The sequence below is a fragment of the Triturus cristatus genome, chromosome 6, assembly GCF_964204655.1.
Source record: "Triturus cristatus chromosome 6, aTriCri1.1, whole genome shotgun sequence".
Classification (NCBI taxonomy): domain Eukaryota; kingdom Metazoa; phylum Chordata; class Amphibia; order Caudata; family Salamandridae; genus Triturus; species Triturus cristatus.
This window is the reverse complement of record NC_140589.1, coordinates 618,120,279-618,141,226: the sequence shown is the minus strand read 5'-3', so window position 1 is coordinate 618,141,226 and position 20,948 is coordinate 618,120,279.

Below are 20,948 nucleotides of genomic sequence, written 5' to 3'. Positions count from 1 at the left end.
AAAGCCAGGTTCTCCTCCAGGGTGAAAGGCTGTGACCTCTCCACAGACCTTGACATGGTTCCAGGGAATCAGTAGCAGCAGCTGGGTCGTCGAATACAAAGATGTGCAGGCAAGTGCTCCCTCATGGGACCTGGCTGCCTTATATCTGCCTTGCTGGCCTGTTCCATGCACAGGAGTACAGAGTGATTGGTCACTCACATTTGCATCCTATGTTTCCTCCAATCCCTTCAAACCTAGCACAGTCACTGGGGTTTCATTGTTTTTTTTCTTGAGCATGATGTCAACTCCAGAACCACATTGCAACAAAGTAGATTCATTCAAACTGCCTACTGCTGTGCACCTGTTTAAATAAATTCAAACTTTAAACCGGGTCTCCATGACAACCAGCATGCATGTAGGCCTTAATACTTGTCCCTCATGTGTCCCCTATGTAATTTGGAGCTCCACACACAGGTACGGTGCGTCCCGGGGCCCTAGGGCACCCCAAATGCATGTCAATGGCCCGTACAGGCGTGTGTACGGTCCGTACCACTATGGGTGTGCTCGCGTATGTGTACCCATAGTGTTACGGACCGTACACGCGTGCGTACGCTCACTATCACTATGGGTACACATACGGCAGCACTCCCATAGTGATAGGGAACGGACACAGGCCCTCTTAGCGAAAGTACGGTGCCTTTCACACATCACAGTGGTGACAGGCAGCACACAGGAAGGAATAGGGCTGACATACTTGTCCATGGATGGACATCAAGGCATTGTCTGGCCAGTACTACATGTGTGGGGCACAGGTGTGAAAGGCTGTGATGTGGCACATTACTCCTGAGTGGAGAAGGCACCAGATGTATGATGAGATGTGTACAGATGTTATGTGTGACGGTGCAATGTGTGCCAGGCATGCCCTTCACTCCTTTGACATGTGTGCATGTCGTACTGCACACTTGGGATGAGCGTCACTGGCATGGCACAGTCAACAACACACGCAAGTGTCCCCTGATGCCCGCTACAGGGGTTGCCACACCAGACATGTCACTACCCACGGTGCACGATGTGTCTATGTCATGTATGTGTGGGGGGTTCCCATTAGGTTGATGTTGGAGCTCCCTCAAAAGCATCAGCTGTTGCAGCAACCAACATGTGTCTGTGTGTAGATGGACATGGCACACAGTTACGCACACCAGGCCACATGTGGTATCGGATGTGAGGTGCGTATGTATGCATGGGACACGGAGTAGCGTAACAAGGATATGTCTGCATCCTCTCTATGAATGTGTGGTGAGTCATCACATGTACACCTTCATGGCAAGGTGTGTGGGCTGTCCTAGTGTAATGTCATATGACCTGTGGTTCTAGTGTTCCGCTACCAGTCTCTGCAATCGACATCCTACTTCTGCTGATGTGTGGATGTATGTCACTCCTGTGGTGCGTCTGGCTGTTCACTTACACTGGGACACAGCTAATCCCATGCCATGGCATGTGGAGGGTCACAATCTCCGTGTGTAGCTGGGTCTTGGTAGGAGTGTCACCTGCCAGCCATACGTGTCCAGGGCATGTGGCACATACCTGACTCCGTATGTCGCATATGTGTATTGACAGATTAACATGTGCTCGGTACATATAAATTGTTGTTGTAGTGCACTCACTCTTCCTTGTCACTTCCAAATTACTGCAGAGCGCCGCCTCTTCCCCGACCAATTACGGACTTGGCTGCCATGCGGGAGAATGACTGTATCCGGTGCTACCGCTTCCCCCAACCGTTGATTCTGGAGTTAACGGCGAGACTGGCACCACACCTGCAACCGCTGCACAGGTATCCTACGGCACTGACACCCAAGCTGAAGGTAATGGCAGCCCTAAATTTTCTTGCCACGGGTACCTTTCAAAATACCATAGCTCATGTTGGTGGCATGTCCCAGAGCATGTTCTGCTGTGTGCTGCATGATTTCTTAGAGGCCATGTTGCTTCACCTGGATGAGTTCATCCATTTCCCAACCCCTGAAATGTTGACTGGGGTCAAGCGTGGATTCTATGCCCTGGGAGGGAGGCCCCATGTCATTGGGTCCATAGATGGGACACATGTGGCTTTGGTACCACCACAGGCACAGGAGGTAGCGTACAGGAATCGCAAGCACTACCACTCCATCAATGCCCTTGTGGTGTGTCTGTCCAACATGGGGATTTCAGATGTCTGTGCTCGTTTTCCAGGATCAGCACACGATGCCTACATCATGAGGCGTAGCAGGGTGCCTGAAATGATGACGCAGCTGTGCAACGAACGAGCATGTGTTGTTGGTGGGTACACTCTGGCAGTCCTGTATTTTGCGTAGACTTCCAGCACGACCGCTTCTCCTGTCCTACTTATGTCCATGTGCTTTCCATGTAGGGGACGCTGGCTATCCCAACATGCCATGGCTGATCACACCTCTCCGCAACCCCATCACGCCGGCCCAGCTCCGCTACAACACCGCCCATGGCCAGACAAGGCGTGTGATAGAGAGGACATTTGGCCTCCTGAAGAGCAGATTCCGATGCCTCCACAAGACCGGCGGCGCCCTCCCATATGCCCCGGCGAAGGTCTGCAAAATCTTCATTGTCTGCTGCATGCTGCACAACATGGCAGTTGAGAAAGCTGTGCCACTCATCCTGGATCAAGATGATCAGGACCATCCACCCGTGGAGGACGAAGGGCTTGGCAATGGGGCTAGTGATGTGGAGGATGTGGAGCCGCAAGAGGACATCCGGACTCGGCTCATACGCGACTTCTTTGCTTAGTGGTGAGTACCAGTGTCTGTGTGTGCACGCATTGGTCCCCGTGTGGCATGTGTTGCGATGTGTGTGTCCATCTGCATGTATGCAACGTGAGTCAGGGGTGTGTGTGGATGTGTCACTGGAGTGATGGTGCCAGTGATGTGTATTTCCCCAGTCATAATTGTGACCTAGCATGTTGTCATCCTTACATGTGTCGAGTAAATGCACATGCAAGTGGCTGTGCTTTTTGTGGCTGACTTCTTGTGTGTCTCTCTTCCCCAGGTACTTGCGCATGCCGTCTGCTGCTTGCATTGTTGTGGCACTGCTATTCCTCATGGACACATCATCGTGTGCTGACTCTGCGTTACACGCACGGACAAGTTTGGAAGTCTCCTTAGGGTAAGGGATGCATCAGGGGTGTATTGGGTGTGGCAGTTGTTTACGATGTATGCACACTGCCCCTGTCAATGTTTGGTTCCTCTGCAGACATGTCGCATCACCATGGTACACATGACATGCAGCTGGGTACACCTGAATAGATGGTCAGACTTGTTGACAGTCATCAGTGATGGGATTGTGGAATGTGATGATGGCATCAATGTGTGTTACACTGCCCTTGGACACATACGGTTTGCATTGGCTTGACATGGTGGGGGACTTCCACATCAGCGGATCAATGGTGTATGGCAGGCTCTCCGTGAACAGCAGGGGGTGTTTAGCTGTTAGCCGACACTTGTGTGCCAGTTCCATGGCTATCATGCATTTGTGCTGCAGAAGGGGGGTGCCAGTGTTGGACCCACATGTTACTCCACATGACCTGTTCATGTGTACTCTGAGTTGCCTCTGCAATCCCAAATGCATGACTAATAAAGGTGTCCCTATGCCTCCAAGGTGCCTCTTCTCAGTCAATGCTGGTGTGTTGCCATGGGGCATACGGCATGTCTGGCATGGTTTTCCGTGATAGTGGCTATGTGTCTATGTGTAGAGTAGCAAGATGCAAGCTGTTTGTGTGGGATTAGACTGTGTATTGTGCATGATGTCCATGACTGTGTGGGTATTGTGACATGTGCCATCCCCATGCATCCAACGTTGGCCAGGCCACCATTCTCTGCATCCACCTGACTCAAGCTTGCAGGACATGGTTCTGCCACCTGTCCACACATACCTGGGTGCCCCCCAGGACACTCCACATGATCCCTGACCTCTGCGCATGGCTGTCGCTGTTCTCGGCACGGTTGTGCGGCCACCCCCTCAGCTGGTTGGGCCCATCACGGGTGTGTATGGTGCTCCATGTCCGTCTTGCCTAATACAATGTGACCCATGTGTGTCCGGTGCCAGACTCAGGCCCCAGGGTGTGGATGGTTGAAGTCAAATGAGAACTCAGGCATGGTTAGACTTTACAAGATACAAGACACATGTAAGGTAATAATGCAACCAGTAGGCATCTTCTCTTCATGGTGTGACTTTTTATTTTGGTTGGGGGGGGGGGGTGGTTTGACATGAGGGGCTTTCCGGGTGTGTGGAATCCAAAGTTCACTAGGGGAGTTGGTGTCCTTGCCATTTGAAATCCTCAGAGTCCATGCCACAGTCTTTGTCAACATTGGTCAGACAGTGACCAGCAAGTCCATGTGGCAGAGAATGTCTTGTGATGCTGTGCTGCTGTTGCTCCAGTGGGCCAGGTGCCAGGCCAGGTGTCCTGGGAGATGGTGCTGTTGCGCCGACCCTCACGGTCTTTTCCGTGGACGACCCGCCCTCCTGCGGGGACCCTCAGAAGCAGGCCGTGACGATGTTTGGGATGCTCCATCGGATGTTTCCTCCTCCTCCTCCTGATCCCTCCCTGTGGGTGGTGATGTTCTACGCCTGCTGTCACAGTGAGGGTTGCCCATGTTGTCAGCCATCCGACGGAGTGTACTGTGAATTCCCGTGAACACCGTCACGAGCTCAGCCTGTCTGTCCTCCATCCGCCGTTGGTGTTGCAGTAGACAGGCATGTTGCTCCGCATGTTGCTGGGCCTGCTGGGTCTTGATCTCCTCGAGGATGGACACAACCTGGGCCATGCCCGTGGTGTCCTGCCGGTATGTGTCCAGGATGTTACGGACATGGGAATATACCGGTTCCCCAGCCAACTGGTCAGGCTCGCGCCTCCGCCGTCCTCCACTCCCACCATCCCTGCCCACTTGCACCTGGCCTGCCCTTGTGGGCACATCGGGTCTCCGGGACCCCTGAGGGGTGGCATTGGCGTTGTCACCTGCCTCCTCCTGGGTGCCCGGGACACCGTGTCCCTCCTGGCCAGCCTGGCTGCATTGTGGTGGTGGGGCAGGGATCCTGGGTGTCTCCTGGGATGTGGCAGGAGTGGGGGGTGTGGTTGGCCCAGTTGTACCTGACGCAGGTGCTGCAGGTCGTTGGACACCAGAGGGGCCAGGTTGGTCGGGGTCGTGTTCGTCCACAGAGTGGTGAGAGTCATCGCTGCCGGTGGCTCCGTCATCCCGCCGAGCCGGGTCCTGTGAGTCTTCCCCCCCAGTGTTGGGGGGTGATCCACGACGTTGACCTGTGTGTGAGAGAGACAATGTTAATTTTGTTCCATGCAACATCCATGTTTCATTGGTTTCTAAGTTGGCACATTTCCTCTGGGAATTTGGATATGTCTTGCATTCTACTCACAGTGCACTTGTGCATGGGTATGTCCCTTGGGCATAGCTTTTGCGACTTTACCTATGTGTGGCACAGTCTTACTAGCTGCGTCAATTGTGACTGCAGTCAGCAGTGGAGTGGGCAGGTGTGGCGAACCATGCATTGGCGCCTTCCGTGTTGCACTGTACGTGGGCACATTGAGTGGTTCCACACACTTAGATAATGCAGGTAGCTGTCGTTGTGCTCGTGCACAGGTTGTGACATGCCCTGTGTTTTGCCATGGAGAAGAGAGGGGGATTCAGGCACTGGCCACCCTTGTCTACATGCACGCAGTCCACCTGCTGACGAGCAGACATTCCCACACACCACAAGGCTGATTTAATCTCCCTGTGTGTCCCTTTCTCGCTCCCTCTCTGTCCCCCTCTCCCTCCCTCTGTGTGTCAGCCTCCTCCCTCTGTCCGTCTCCCTGTGTCTCCCTCCCTCTCTGCCCCCTCTCCCTCCCTCTGTGTGTCACCCTCTGTCACCTCAGCCCAGCTTCCTGGGCACACACTGTTAGCAGATCTTTGAATGGCCCTTGGATTGTTGATGTGAGTTTGTTTCTGATCTCCAGGCACCCATTGGGTGTAGTGTCTTTGTCTGCGCTGCTGCTGTGGTGGTGTGTGCTGCCACTCTTTCACAGTGTTGGCTGTTCATTATCTGCTGTCATGTGCAAAAACGTGCCGTCACCCCCATGTGTTGATGCAAGGCGTCCGCCATTTGCTGGCAAGTCATTCCTGTGTTGGGACACACTGTTTGTCTGGCTGTGACCTAGGCCATATGGGCAGGGGGCATTGTTGTCTGCTTCTGAGTTGCACTATGTGATTTTTTGGGCCCACCCTCCCGCCATCCGGCTTACCGTGTCATGTGTTGGTGTTTTCTGTGGCCTGTGACTTGACATTGTCCAGCTGGGTGCATGGGGCATGGTGGCGCCAGTGGCATGTGCGTGTTCATGGAGTGTGGTTGAGTCATGCGATAGCTTGGGGTGGTTGCATGCCTGTTTGTGAGTTTGGTTGTGGATGACGTTCCCCCCATGTGAGGTGAGTTGTTTGTGTACTCACCCGGCTCTCGGAGTCCATCTACTCCGTCCACTGCCACCACCGGCAGTATGGCCATCACCCTCTCCTCCCAGGGATGGTATTCTACGCGTCTGCGGGGCGGCCCTCCTCCAGTCACGTTGGCCTGGTTGTGTTCATCGGTCATTTTGGCTCGGACCCTCCTCCGCAGATCGTACCACCTGGCTTGGCATTCATGCTGGTCCTTCTGGTGTCCGCAACAGCATTCACAGCATCGACGATCGTCTGCCACATGGCTGTTTTTGCTGTAATGCTGGTCTGTCTGACCAATGTTCCAAAGAGCTGTGACAAGGACCTCCAACTCTCGGCTAGTGAACTTTGGATTCTTGTTAGTGGGCATGGTGAGGGGTGTGGGTGTGGATGGTGGGGGGGTGTGTGGATGGTGTGGGTGTGTGGGTGTGGTTGTGCAGGTGTGTGTGTGAATGTGATGAGGAGGTGTTTGTGAAGGTGTGTGTGTGAAGGTGTGCAAGTGTAAGGTGTAGTAAAGGTTCTAGTATGGTGCTGTAGGTTGTCTGTGGGGTCTGGCAGCAGTGAGTCTGTTGCAAAGGCTCATGGTTTGTGTGTGTGGGCCCTTTTTATTGGTCCATTGGCGGGTGTGGCTGTGTTTGAAGTTTGGGTGGGTGTGTTATAAGGAGTGGTTGTGTTTTGGGCCTCTGTTTTGGTTTTTGGCAGTTGCAGGTCAGTGAATATGTTGTTTTAGTGGTTGTTGGACATGTTTTGTGGCTTTGTGCCATTCGAATGGTGTATTCTTGTGCTGTTTTGGTTTGTCCTGGTTGTGTACGTGCGTTTTTAGCGTGTGTACGGTGTGTACATGGGCCATTTTGTTGTACAGTGCTGTCCTTGTGTCTGGCTTGGTACAACTCGTACATGCGTGATGTTGTGTGAGGGTGGTGATGTTGGGGCCTCGGGTGCGCTCCGTACTTAGAATGTTGGGGTGGGGGTACGCTCCATGCATACGCGGGTGGGGGTACGACTCGAACGTACACGGGTGTACATACACGGGGGGGTACGACACGTACATGGGTGTACATACACGGGGGTATGACACGAACGTACACGGGTGTACATACACAGGTGGGGTACGACTCGAACGTACACGGGTGTACATACACGGGGGGGTATGACACGTACACGGGTGTACATACACGGTGGGGTACGACACGTACACGGGTGTACATACACGGGGGTACGACTCGAACGTACACAGGTGTACATACACGGGGGGGTACGACACGAACGTACACGGGTGTACATACACGGGGAGGTACGAAACGTACACGGGTGTACATACACAGGGGGGGGTACGACTCGAACGTACATGGGTGTACATACACGGGGAGTACGACACGAACGTACACGGGTGTACATACACGGGGGGTACGACTCGAACGTACACGGGTGTACATACACGTGAGGTACGACACGTACACGGGTGTACATACACGGGGGGTACGACTCAAACGTACACGGGTGTACATACACGGGTGGGGGTACGACTCGGAAGTACACGGGTGTACATACACGGGGGGTACGACACGTACACGGGTGTACATACACGGGGGGGTACGACTCGAACGTACACGGGTGTACATACACGGGGGTACGACTCGAACGTACACGGGTGTACATACACGGGGGGGTACGACTCGAACGTACACGGGTGTACATACACGGGTGGGGGTACGACTCGAACGTACACGGGTGTACATACACGGGGGGTACGACACGTACACGGGTGTACATACACAGGGGGGTACGACTCGAACGTACATGGGCGTACATACACGGGGGGGTACGACTCGGCCGTACACGGGTGTACATACACGGGGGGGTACAACACGTACACGGGTGTACATACACGGGTGGGGGTGTACATACACGGGGGGTACGACTCAAACGTACGGGGGCTGGGGGGGTGTTCGGCGCGTATGCGGGCACATGTCTCCATGTTTGCTATGGGTGTTCGGTCCGGACGGTGTTTTTTCCATACGGTTGTAACATCGGACGCACGGGATGGATCGTGATTCCGCGGTCGGACTTCACTTTTCACATTTGTACGGTAAATCGTCCGGGGACGTGTCGGACACATTTTCCGACCTGAGGACGTGTGGGGAATGATTCCCAATGCGATTCGTATGGTCTTTTTCCCATGCGAATCGTAATTGGCAGTTTGTACGGCACTTGTACGATTCGTACGGTAAAAAGACCAGATACGAGTTGTCCGGGGAATTTTTTTACCGGATCGTAATCGGCACCAAAATGTGAAAAACAACTTTAAAAGAAGAATCACATTTCTATTATTTATATCAAAATGCTCCACATACATTCCCGCTCAAATTCATAACTCACCTTTAAAAGTAGTTAGTTCAGAAATAAATGTGGCACTCAAACAGCAGATTATCAGAGCCAGAATCTCTGAGCTGTACACGTCTCTCCTCTCACCAGAACCAGTTAATGGCAATGTTTCCCTCTCTTTTTCCACACATATACATGTTAACTCCAAATCACAGTCCTTCCCACAATTTTTTCAAATGGAAACACACATTTCTATTGGTTGCAACTTTCTTCCCTTTCCAAATGATCCCTTCCCCCAACATGACTTCTGACTGCTACCATAGCAACAGATCATGGAACACTGGTGTGAGCAGAGAGGTCAGAAGTTCAGCACACAATGTTTCTAATCCAAAGAGCAAGAGTGCTTGACTTTTCAAACCTAACAGCAAATCCAAAGTAATGTTCTGTGTGAACACATTTTTCTGAACCAATACAAAACATGCTTTTAAAAATCTAAACATACAGCCTAGTTTTAACTGTAAAATGGTTTGAATCAGCCAATCAGTTCTTTTTTTTTTTAAAGTATGTTACCCTCCATTTTACATCTATCTTTCTTTTCATATTGCCATTCTACTGAAAGACACCTTTTGAGTGCATCCAGATCTCCTTGAAAGATGTTCACAGTGTGGATTGTAGGTCACAGCTATGTCTTCTGGAGTGAAAAGTTTGCAGAAAAAAGAGGTATTGTGAAAGACCTTGCTTTGCCAAATGTAGACATTAAATGGATTGGTCAGAGAGGGTTAAAGTGGCACCAATTAATGCCTTTGGTGAAAACCTTTCTACATCTCCCACAGCCTAACCTTATTATTGTGCACTGTGGTGGAAATGCCCTAGGCACTTTAACTGGGGTAGGTCTGGAAATGCTTATTAAGGACACCTTTGTGCAATTGATGTCACTCTTTCCACAAACTGCCTTTGTATATTCTAATATATGCCAAAGGCAAAAGTGGAACTGGTCCAACCAATTTTGTCCGCAGATTGGCAAAGCAAGAAAGCACGTCAATAAGTCTGTTTCTGCTTTCCTCAGAGACTATGGTATGGGTTCCATATACCACAACAACTTGCGTTACAACATGCAAGACATTTATAGAGGAGACGGTGTACATTTCAATGATGAAGGGAATAGAGTCTTCCTCTTGAACTTTAGACTCTGCATCGGTACTTACTTATAGGTACAAAAAACACTCCATGAACACAACGGCTCTTTTTAGAGCCAACCAACATCCAAACATTTCATTTTGATTTTTAATTCTATTTTTTTTTTTTTTCGCCGTACGCTTACCGTACGCGCACGGTACGCGTACCCCGTGATTTAAAAAAATAAAAAAAATGTATTTTTCATACTTCTGACTCCTTTTTGGACCCCCTGACAAAGGCTAGGGGGTCTGCAACTCTCTACCTTGCCCCCTTTTCACGTTCTCCACCTTTGTTTTTTAGTGTGAGACACACAAAATGGTGGCCGACACTTCCTGATTTCGACCGACTGGAATGTTTACTGTCATGTAACCACCAATCAGAATTACGCTCGCGCACGGCAGCATGCGCGTACGGTATGCTTACCGTACGCGCACGGTGCGCGCTTATAGATATATATGTACTTTTAACTGAAATATTCTCAGGAACTACAAAACAGATTGACTCCAGATATTCAAAAGTCACATCCCTGACCTGAGGACTACCTCTCTGCCAAATTTCAAGTAATTCCGTTCAGCCGTTCGGGCTGTACCTTGGACTAAAGGTCCCTATGGAAAAATGCATGGGGAAAACGTGTTTTGGGACCCCCTTTTTTCTCGGCCCCCGCTTGACTAATCACCCCGAGACTTTCAGGGTAGGAGCGGAGCGGAGCGCCCCACCTATTTTGAAAAATTAGCGAGGATTCGTCAACCGGCGCCAAAGTTATTCAAAATAGAATTTTCAGATTTCCTATGGAAACACGGTCCTAACTATAACTATCTACTGGCGACCGCCAGTAGATAATATATGTATATATATGTATATATATGTATATATATATATTCACTGAAAAAACCATGGGTTTCACACACGTTATAGTTAGGAATTAGCATTTAAAAAACCTTAGAAATTCAGTGAAAAAACCATAGGTTTCACACATGTTATAGTTAGCTGGACATTTTACTCGTAAAAAACCAATGAAATTGCCCCGTTATAGTTAGTTCAGCTAACTATAACTCGCGCGCCCGCAATGTACTGCTGATGACGTCACATATTACATCACTCATGACATGGTCAGTGACATCACTCATGACATCACTGATGACATCTCAAATGACATCACTGATGACATCACTGATGACATCATCCAGTGAATGTGTGTTTTTCTGAAAATTAAATATGTTTTATATATGTATATCTCAAGGTCGATGGAAGAATAAATGGGTATATAAGTGTCTAAATGGATGATTTGTTTTTGAAAAATTGATTGTTTAACTGACTGATTAAGTGTATCTTAGTGAATACATGGCTTAGTGAGTAATGTTTAAATATGTATATATCTGTATCAGTCTCTCACTTTGTGTATAAGTGGCTGCATGGGTTGGTGAGTAGCTACATGGGTGACTATATAGGTTATTAGTTGGTTTTTTGAGTATCAGTCTGAGTGTCTGCATGGTTCGGTGGGGGGTATTACGTAGTGCATAGGTGCATGAATGAGTGACTCACTGTTTGTGTGTGTTGAAGACAGCATGTGTGCAGGACTGCATGGGTGGATGAGTGTGTGTATGGGTGTGTTAGTGAGTGAATGACTGTCTCAATAGTGTCTTTATGAGTAACTACATATGTTTAAAACTAGTATATGTGACTATTGGTGTATATATGTGAGTATATGCAAGGGTGAGAGATTGGAAGAGTTCCTGTATGAATAAGTATGTGTTTATATAAGTGATTGTTTAAAAGACTAAGTATGTGTAAGTTTCCGTAGAAGTAAGTATGGTGGTGTGTGTATAACGGTATATGCAAGTAAATGTATGTTTGATTCTTTATTAGCACGAGTGACTATGTGTGTGAGTAACTCTATGCATGAGTGGCATTGTGTAACAGGATGTATAGGTGTATGAGTACATATGATGAGTGAGTACATGTATGAGTGACTGTATTGGACTGTTGGTGAATGAGTGGATGTGTATGTGGATCTTAGAATTACTGAAGAGGTTGTTGTAACTGGTATTGGTATGTCCATTGTTTTGAAAATTTTAGTCTCTATTTTTGAATGTGTGTGTCAAAGGTTATATTAGGGTGAGAGGAGGTCTACCACTCTATCACAAGGATGATGTCATCAGTGATGTTATCAGTGATGTCATTTGAGATGTCATCAGTGATGTCATGAGTGATGTCACTGACCATGTCATGAGTGATGTAATATGTGACGTCATCAGCAGTGCATTGCGGGCGCGCGAGTTATAGTTAGCTGAACTAACTATAACGGGGCAATTTCATTGGTTTTTTACGAGTAAAATGTCCAGCTAACTATAACATGTGTGAAACCTATGGTTTTTTCACTGAATTTCTAAGGTTTTTTAAATGCTAATTCCTAACTATAACGTGTGTGAAACCCATGGTTTTTTCAGTGAATTTGCAAGGTTTTTTAAATGCTAATTTTTTTTTTTTTTTTTTTTTTAGTACGCGTACCGTAAGCTCACGGTAAGCGTACGGTTTACGCAACGTCTGTAATTTTCCTACGCTGCTTGCGTATAGTTACGCAATTTGCGTAGCCGCGCGTACTCCGCGTGGGACGCGTACGCGTGTACGCTACACGCGCACGTTACGCGGAAGTGCCGGGAGTGACTGTTATGCGCATGCGCGCAAGCGCGTGTCTTTTTTACGCGCATGCGCACTTTTGCCGTAAGCGTACCGTAAGCGTACCGTAAGCGTACGGTAGGTCATGTGATCATGAAACACAACTTTTGATTGGTTGAAACTACTTTCAGTTCTAGAACTCTCCTACACCACACCCATTCCCCTCATTTCTGCTTGTGATCCCTTGGGAGAAGGAGCTGGTTTGTCTTTGGGATACGATGGCAGAACAGCAGAGCTCTTCTGAGAGTGAGGCTAGCACTAGCAGCACTGTCTTGAGGCAGAGATCGAGGAAACAAAAGCCCTCTTATGTATGGGATTATTTTACTTTTCCTGAAGGCCAGCAAAAGGTAAATGCACCCTTAGTGACTTGTAAGCTGTGTAAGCGTGTACTTTCTAGAGGTAATCCTAACAGGAAGTATTCCTTTGGGAATCACACCATGAAGAGACACCTCCAGGATGTACACAGAAGGACACATGGTCATCTTTTTGGAGGTAACTCTTCAGAAAGACGAGCCAGTACATCCACAGTAGCTCAGCCTGAACCATCATCTGCAGGGCTGACTCCTTCTTCTGCAGGTCAGGTGAGCCCTTCATCTGTGGGGGGAGAATCTCCTTTTGCTGGCCCTCTGGAAATGAACCCACGATTTCGGAAGGTTGATATTCATTGCACATTTTGTAAAGATCTAATTTGCCATAGGGAGACCAGTGTTTCCCTAGTGAACAACAAAATAGATCAGCACATTTGTCGCTTTGAATAATTTTCCCATGCTTCCTTTCCTCTGTCCCTGCATGAACACAACGGTTCTTTTAAGAGCCAACCTTATCTTTCGTCTTTTTTTTACATATGTTTTTAAAAACTTTTTTTATTTTTTTTTTACCGTACGCGTACGGTGCGCGTACTTTTTTTTTTTTTTTTTTTTTAAAAACTAAAAATCATTTATCACATTACATTGTCCTTGAGAGACTACAATTATTATTATTGACTTACCATACTCACTGAAAAAATATTTATTCATTTGTTTTTTTTAAAAATAGTTTTAAAAATGTTTGTAGTTTTCGAAAATTTTCTATATCTATCTGGAAAAAAAGAAAAAAGTATTAATATTTTTAAAACATTTTATAATACAGTACACATATTTACATTGTTTTCCCAAAAATATTTTTGCCTTATTTTTGCTGTTTTCAGAATATATTGCATTTCACTATAAATTGTGAAAGCAATTGCATTCATCATTTTACAGCGGGCAAAAAAAAATAACAATCACAAAGATTGTAATAAAAAAGCCCAGAATCTCTTTTTACTTAAACTTAACATTATAGAAATGCATAATATTCTAAAAAAATATCATCTAATACCAATACTTATTTCTTTAAAATACCGTCTGATATGTTTGTTTCAGAAGTATAATCACAATATGATATCTCAAATAACTCCAAAATACATCTGATTCCATTTCCTTTAGACCAAATAGTAATTTTAAATTTTTTTTTGGAATAAATTACCAACGGTAATCCAATAAAATTCTAAAGTTTAATTTGTCCAGATCTCACCGATTCTCTGTAACATTTTGGTTCACGAAAATTTTTTGAATAATTTATTAAGTCCACAATAGAAATGGTTACTTTTCCACATGGCCAAATAGTAATTTTTTAAAACATTTTTGAAAAAATTTCCAATGGCAGTCCAATAACATTCCAAAAGTTAAAATGTGCAGAAGTTACCGATAATCTCTAAATTATTGGTTTTTCAAAGTTTCATTAAAAATTAAAAAAGTCCACATTACAATTGGTTATCTTTCCATTAGGCCAAATGATAATTTAAAAAATCAAATTTTTACAAAATTGCAATGGTAATCCATTAAAATGGTAAAATTGTTTTGTCCAGATCTTGCCAAGTCTCTCTAAAATTTAGGTTTCAGGAAGATTAAATAGGAATTTGCTAAATCAAAAGGCAAACGTTGCTTAAAAACCAATTGGGAATCATTACACAGTGTCCAGCCTTTTTCACATTTAAGATAAACTGTGTAATGTCCAGAAGTAACAGTAGGTCCTTCATGGAAAATTATTGCAACAGTTACAAAAGTTTTTCCTGAAATTGATAATTGCTGTCCTGTAAACTTCTTTATTAAAGTATCCAATTTTGAACCATCAGCTCTACATCGTTGCATCATTAAAATTACATACTGTCCGTATTCCTTTAAAATTAATGTTGAAAACATGTCAGAATTACACTCACTACATTTCATGCTATGATTAGCATCTTTAACTAATTTTGCAAAAGTGACTGTTTTACTCTCTGGCAATGTCAAATAAATAAACCTTTCATTATCAACAATAGAGCCACATATATTATAACAATTATCACAACTATGTTCCCATTTATAAGAGAGACCAAAAAAAATGTCAATGGGAACTCCTTCTTCTTCCACTACATGAAGAAAATACATCAAAAATTCATGTGCATCTTGCTGTTCATTTTGAGAAAACTGTGTTCGTCCTGAACATACATCTAAAAGTTTTCTAATGTCAGTAGCACTTTCTATTTGAGTTTTATCTTTACTCAGCTTTTGAAAAAGGAGACTCAGCTCTGAACAGAATCTTTTTCCCTGATTTACTATTATCTGCTCTTGCAAACTTTCCAGATAAAATGCAACATTCAGCACTACATTTGCGTAGCAGTTGACACCAGAGCTATTTTCAAAATGACATCCTACAACCTGTTCTTCATTTTCCTTTTTCTTTTTGCTTGCAATTACATCACTCCTCTTTTTTTTCCTCTTCTCTACATCTTCACTACAGATATTCTCATTTTTTCTTTTACGAGAAACTACACGTTTCTCCAACACAGGATACTGACCTAAATGAGGAGCATAGCTTCTTCTTAATCTATTATACTCTTTTACACAGTTTGTATCAGCACTAACTTTTGACTCATCAAAGTCTATCATGAATAAACCTGATAATGTTTTGACTCGTGACAAAGCAACATATGCCATACCTTCTTTGAACACAGTTGAACCAATGTTCACAAATGCACAATCTACAGTCAATCCTTGAGACTTGTGAATAGTTACAGCATATGCTAGAGAAAACGGAAACTGCTTCCTACGTACATATAAGTCTTTCACAAGCATAAAACGAACTGTACAACGACAAATATCTTTAACTTCATCTATCTGATCAAATTTTATTTTTAAACATTCAACTCCTTCTTTTTTCTGGTAATTAATAAAACCCACAACTCTTCCCATCGCTCCATTAACTAAACCTTTCTCAACATCCAAATTTCTCCTTAAAAACACTCTACAGTTCATGCAAACATATAGATTTTTTTCTAATCCAGCTGTTTTGGAGATGTTCTTCTCTAGTGAGTCCAATTTATTTTTCAGTTTGCCTGTTACTGTGACAGTAATTCTTCCATCCTCAATTTTGTCCACTGCTTCCAATTTCCTGATCTCTTCCTTTTCCAATTTCAAAAGCTCCTCATTGAATATTGAGCATTCACGTAGAGTTGGCATTAAGCAGATGACACTTTTGTTTTCTGCAATGTTCTTGTATATCTTCTCTGCAACTATTTCTTCCTTTGGAAATAAATTATGTAGCAGCCGACTCTGTAATGCTTTTTTGCCAACTTCTGTCAGTAGTCCAATCCTGATATCTTTCAGAAACTTCCATATTCTTCATCGTTTGCTTGCCTCATATTAGTAGTAAGTTCCTTGTACTCAAAGAAGGACCAAATATTTGTATTTCCGATGCTTCCCAATGACTTCTTCGTGTCTTCATGTGTCACAGTATTAAACACTGGTTGTCCTTTAACTGGAGTAAGTTGCAAAAGATCTCCAAAAACTATGACGTGTTTTCCACCAAATAACATGTCATAGTCTGTCTTCAAAATTTGCTGCATTCTTAAATGCACAAAGGCAAGCATTAGGTTTGATACCATGCTCACCTCATCAATAATGAGAACTTGCATCTTCTTCAATACTCTTGAAACTTCCAAGGATGCTTCTCCAGTTAGCTTGTTGAATTGTATTTTGTTCTCATGCTCCACTGGTAACATTAGCAAACGATGTAAGGTGATTCCTTTTATGTTATATGCTGCTAACCCAGTTGGAGCAGTAACCACACAAGACAAAGTAGAATCCGTTTTTTGCTGTAGGTAGCTTCTGATGACTTTTATTAGGAAACTTTTTCCAGTTCCAGCTTGTCCGCTTACATACATCCTGATTGGATGAAATGATGTGCATGAGCACTCTTTTTTTACATGTAGAAATCCGTGATCAATTTTGTTTCTGATCTCTTCATAAATTTGTTGCTGCTCTTGATTCAGTTGTCTTTCCAAATTTTCTAAGTCTATAAATTCTTCTTGAGCTTGATTCATAGCCGTTTCCACTTCATTCATGGCTATTGATGCTTCATTTTCAATGATTGGTTGTCCTAGGGGATCTTGACTGTGTGTTCCTGAACTTTGGCTGTCCTGAGAACTGTCTCTAGCTATTTCTGCTGCAATTGTAGTTTCCTGTTCAATTTCTTCATTTAACATTTGCAGATAAGTTGTGAATGTATTGCATTGTATGCTGTCTTTGCAAGCATTAAATGAATCTTCATAGCTTTGAAATTCTCCCAGTAGTTCATCCTCTGTACGCCATGGTTTAAACAACTGTAAAAGAGCCAAGTAGTAAAATTCTTTCTTGTCAGTAGTGTCGCAACTCAGCTTCCGGTGATTTATCAAACTTCCTTTTGTTTGCTTCACCAAACATCCTTCTTCACCAACGACTTTATATTTTCCATTATTGATGTCTTCTGTGGCTTTCCTTGAATAAATGTAGTTCTGCAGCACTTCATAGAGACACATGTTCTCCAGATGTTGACTTCTCTTGGGATAATATGTGTCCAACATGTTTGTTTTCAATATATCTGTACTTTCTGGGTCATTCTCGACCAAATATTCAATTTCTCCTACAGATTTCAGTACCCGATTTCTCATTGCTGCAAGGCCTAAACTTGCCCAAATTATTCTTCTTGACTTCGAGTAGAGACTTGCAGAAGATAACCTATCTGAACATTCGTGGGATCCAATTTCTCGATGCGATAACATCTTCAAACTGAAACTGTACAGCTTCTTACTGACAGTCTTCTCGTGAGAAATCTCTTCCCACATTTCCTTCAATTCTGTTTTTTCTGATTTCGTAATGTAAGACGTTACATATCGTGCAACAGCAATGGAATTGTCAGCTACATACTGTATATCCATGTTAGCGTTCCACATGGATAAAATGACTGGGTTGTAGTCATTTATATTTTTTGATTCTTCTTTTCTTTTAAGGTTGTAGGTATTCTTAGGTGATTTTCTTGTGATAGTATGTCTCACAGCTGACATAAAACTGTTTACTCTTCATTTGAAAGAACAGGTCTAGGAAATCCAAATCGACATTTAGTGTAGTATTTTTCTTTGCTCTTGTATTTCCGTCGACAGTATTTTCCACACCGATGACTTTGGAAACGTAAAACTTGCTCCTTTAACTTGTTCTCTTCTGTGCTTTTTGGTATAGCACATGTTGCATATTCTTGAATGTAAGATAACACTGCTTCATCAGCATCTGTTCCAAACTTTGGGGCATCCTTGATCCACAACAGCATATGAATATGAGGAGCACCTCTTGCCTGGTACTCTTTTCTCCAAAAGAAATCCACTACTTCTCCAAGGGGTGGATTTTTTTTATTGCAGATGAAGGACATCATAGCCTCAAATCTATGATTGAAATATCTGCAAACATTAACCGGATCCAATGAGCACAGTTCTCCTGCTGTCTTGTATTCGATGTTTTTAATGTTTGAATTGGCCTCTCGTAGAAAATCCAGTAAATCATCCCAAGCGTACTCGGCACAGCTTAGGGTAAGGAACCATGTTGGTGTTCCTAAATTCCGTAACATGCATTTTAGTTCACCATGGCGTCGGTACCAATATTCATTTGTCCCACGCTGACAAGCCATCAGATTGATCAGTTGTGTTTCCAAATGATCATCTCGGTGCTGCACTTTCTCCATAAAATCCTTAGCAGACACATTTTGTAAATGTACTCCACTTTCTAAAATGTGATTTACTGCATAAGACAGTGCAGACAAGTCGCTTTCAAATAAAAGATGGAACAAATAAGGAATACTTTGTCGAAATCTGGGATCTTCAGCATATAGTCTTGTAGTCCGATACTCTGAAGCTGGAATCTGTTCTGGACGTTCATCGTATCGTCCTCCTTTTCCTTTAGGAAACAGCTGAGGAAAACATCGAGCTTCCAAGCTCTCCTCCCATACACTCACAGGAGTTCCTTTTGCTTTCTTCATCTGAAAGAGATCAATATTGTCTCCCATAACTTCTTTCGAATGAAGAGGATGTATGCTAAAATGTTCATAAATTTCTTCTTCCTTTGACTTGTCCACTTTTTCAATTTGTCCAGTTGGTGTTTCTGTGTCTTCTTGAAAATCTTCTTCTTCTTCTTCTTCTTCTATATAAATTGATTCATACCATTTGTTATTTTTTTTCAAATACAAATTTGCTCTTTGTACTTTCCGCACATCTACCAGCTCCTGCCAAATCTTCTTATTCTTTGTAAGTACACCATTAACCAGAATAATTAATGGTTCAGTTTCCAAAGTATCCGCATCAATAGTTTCCATATTTTTTTTCAAATCCAAGGGCAAATACACCACTCTACCTTTTAAACCTCTCAGTAAATCTGAAGGAGGTAATTTACCAGTTTTGGGCTCCATACGTACTATGGTCTGGAACGGATGAACACATTGAATGAGTATAGACTCATATGTATTTAATTCAGAAAGTTCAGCAGGAATAGCATCCAATTCTAAATTATTATGTACAGCTCTGGTCGGCATTCTATTTTCCTCTAACTTGTTGTAACAGTATTTACAAATACGCTGATCTTCACCCAATTCAAAACAATTTTCTAGAAATATATATGTGGCAAAATCCTTCCACTTATAATTATCTTCATTTTCACTCTTTCTGTAGAGATCAACATTCCTAGTTTGTTTTCTATAATGAGTTCTGCGGCAACAAATACAAGTAACATTTGGTCTTTCATTAGAGACTATTGCAAATTTTGTTATGTGATCATTAAATGTCTTACTTACAGAAGGTTCTACATTCTCTTCCACTTCTTCCTCATTTACTGTGTCCTTCTCTGCACTGTTTTGTTCAGGACCAAAGTAACAAAACTGAATTTCATCAACAACCTTCTCTACATCTGATACCGTTCCTCGGAACAGAGCCCTATTCAATTCATTTAACTTTATTGCTGGACTTTTGGCAAAATACAACCGTCTCACAAACTTTCTCATTCCAGTATGATGAACAGCCAGCATCCTAAAATGATGGAAAACACTATTGCACACTTTTCTAGATAGACAAGCCAGAGAATGACCCTGCAAACCAGTATTCTCTCTCACTCTGCATGGATCCAGACTTTGAAGCACCTTAATCTTCTGTTTTACACTTTTTTTACTATATTCTCTTAGAAACTCTCGAAATTTGTCAATAGATTCCTGACGCACAGTGCAAATACTACTACAATTCCAAGTGTACACTGGGGCTTTAGGACGTCTCCCCATTGCCTCATCTGCCATCACTTGTACCTCATCTCTTGGAACCATTATCTCCTTCTCCATTATGCAACCATTTGTTACTTCGTATGAACGACCTCTGGTGTCAACTGCATGCAGCAAACTATTACTTTGAAAATAGCTCTCTTCATTAAAAAAAGGTTCACTACTTGAACTATGCATCCACTTTCCTAAAAACACTTTACAAAAGTTTGTTCTGTTCACTACTCTTTTCCTTTTGCTATGTGATTTCAGTACATTAACCATTTTGTCTAATGTACGCATCCTATTCAAAATTAATATGAATAGTTTCCTTTTTAATTCTAATGCCTTTGCTGCAATGGCTTCAATTTCTTTTTTTCCCTTGTAATATTTTGCCTTTTGCTTATATTTCTTCACATCCTTTATCAAATTGGACATAACTCTTCTCTGAAACATTTTTCTACGTATCTCTTTAAACGCTGTTTTTCTGTTTATGTAAATCTTTTCAGTTGCAGAAGGTATATTTGCATTAACTAAATTCTCAATTTTTTCCTGTTCTCTTCCTTTTGTAACATTCTTTCCAGTACAGACATTTTGTACATTTTTCTTTGTTTTGAATATATTTTTAAGAAATTGTTTTTTCTGCTTACCAGAAGATTTTTTCTTTTTCCCAACATGAGCATCTTCTACTAACTTTGGTCCTCCAGTTGT